Source organism: Mandrillus leucophaeus, unplaced genomic scaffold (genome assembly GCF_000951045.1).
Source record: "Mandrillus leucophaeus isolate KB7577 unplaced genomic scaffold, Mleu.le_1.0 Scaffold188, whole genome shotgun sequence".
Lineage (NCBI taxonomy): Eukaryota > Metazoa > Chordata > Mammalia > Primates > Cercopithecidae > Mandrillus > Mandrillus leucophaeus.
In genome coordinates, this window is record NW_012101898.1 from 1859952 (window position 1) to 1862231 (window position 2280).

Below are 2280 nucleotides of genomic sequence, written 5' to 3' on the forward strand. Positions count from 1 at the left end.
CTTTAGTGCCCTCCACACTGTAAAAGTCACCAGTGAATGGCGTGTGAAACTTTCCAGACTTTCTTTGGTTGGGAGCATAGGCGCATGTCAAGTGTTGTTGAACCCTGGTCTCGGGTCGGCTCAGCTCAGCAGCTTGAGCTCCTTATCAAGCTCCATCTTCAGCTCCTTATCATGCTCTTCCTCTCCACCTCCTTTCTTCTTTTCTTCTCCTGGTTAAGGTTAAGAACCTGCAGTCCCATCCACCCCTGCTCCAGGAAAACCTCAGCAACACTTCTCTGGTCTACTCAATCCCTTCTTTCCTAGGGGCTCTTTCTCTTCATCTGTGATCTCCCTGGAAGCAAAGTTTCCCTTGAACCCATCTACCGTCCTCTCCCCAAGGCTCCAACTCACCTTCTTGCAAACATGGTTTCAGCTATCTCCTCTGTCATTGATAATAATGTGTGCCATGCACTGTGCTAAGAATTTGACCCTCAATACCCTAAGGAGGTCAACATTGCTATTCAGTCCATTGTAGAGATGAGTTTGAAAACTTGGGTTCAAACCGTGGCTGTGGCAGTCACTCAGCCTCTGAGTCTCAGATTCCCTATTTGTAATGGGACCAATAACATCTTCCTTGGGACTCAGGTTTTTAAAATATAGGATCAAGTAAATTAAAGCACATTATCATCATCATCACCATGAGTGCTTTCATGTATTGTTGATTCGATATTAATTTCTAAAGAAACCAAATAAGGAGACAAGGTAAAATCATTTAACATATTCCTGACTTCCTATCTATGTCAAGACTGAAGAAATCACACACAGGGTCTGTTTCCCTATGCCCAGCCCATCAACAACAAGCCCTCAGAGCAGGGACTGTGCAATCTGATCACCTGAGCCAGAATCCTCATGGCTGAGTGACTGCAGGCAAATTATACCTTCCAGTAATCCTGTTTTCTTATCTGGAACCTGAGGATGAAAATAAGGATGCCTTCCATGCTGTTGGGAAATTCATTCAATTAATCTTTTACGATGAGCTGAGGACAGAGCCCAAACCATGTTATACACAAGGTATGTAGCCAATCTTACCACAGCTCTAGGGAGAACTTGCAGTAAGCAACGTCACTCTCTGAAACATCCATGCTTATGGCCATGAGCCTTCTCTGTCCGCCGCAAGCAGCCCCCAAGTCTCTGGCCTCTGCTGTGCCTCTTGGAGAATTTCTGTCTCCTTCCATGGCCACCCAGGCCCAGCATGCATTGGCATCCCCCATGTGCCAACCTGCATGCCAAAGGCAGATGTGGAAGGTCCAGTGACTTGGGTAATCTTGGGTAATCTTGGCAGGGGGTGCAGAATCCTTCACATGCTAATTTTGGAGGTCTCTAACTTGCTGAGATTTATTGAGAAAACGTAAAAGCTAATTAGGTTCTATGTCAGGCCCTAAGAAAAAGGCTTAAAAAATGAAGATGAAAAGCAAAAGTTACTGGATAATTATTTTAAGAGAGAGATTTGCAAATTAAAGTCTCTCTCTTTGCACCTATTAAATTAGCAAATGTTAAAGAATAAGATATTAACTAGCAATGTTGGCCAGGATATAAAACACCAGCACATTGGTGCACGGCTAGTGGAAATGCAAATCCATACGATTCCAATAAAAAGAAATTTGCCACTGCATTTCTTAGCCATTGATCCAGTAATCCTCTCTCTCGGAACCTTTGTTAGTGAAATTGTAAACAGTAAGAAAAAAATCCACAAAGGTGCCCACTACATATTATACATAACACTAAAAATGGGAACAAACACAATGCCCCTAAATAAGGAAGTTGATAAGTAAATCTATTAATTCATATTTCCAACAAATATTTACAAATTCCTCCATTTCTGAGTTCTCTGCTATATCAGCTCAATCAAATATCTTGCAGTCATTAAAATGATCAATAATAAAATATTTAAGAAGTGAAATGAAATTCATAAAAATATACTTTTGCCATGATTATAATGATGCAAAAATTAAATATTTTTTTTGCAGTGTTTGAATGGGAACATGGACAAATCAAAATTGCTCATTTATTAAGATGGTGAATTCTAGATTATTTTCTTCTCCACTACTTGTTATTCATTATTACATTATTTGGAATGAAGAAAAATCTTATTAAAGATGTAAAAAGGCCGGGCATGGTGGCTCACACCTGTCATCCCAGCACTTTGGAAGGCCGAGGCGGGTGGATCATCTGAAGTCAGGAGTTTGAGACCAGCCTGGATGACGTGGCGAAACCCCGTCTCTACTAAAAATACAAAAATTA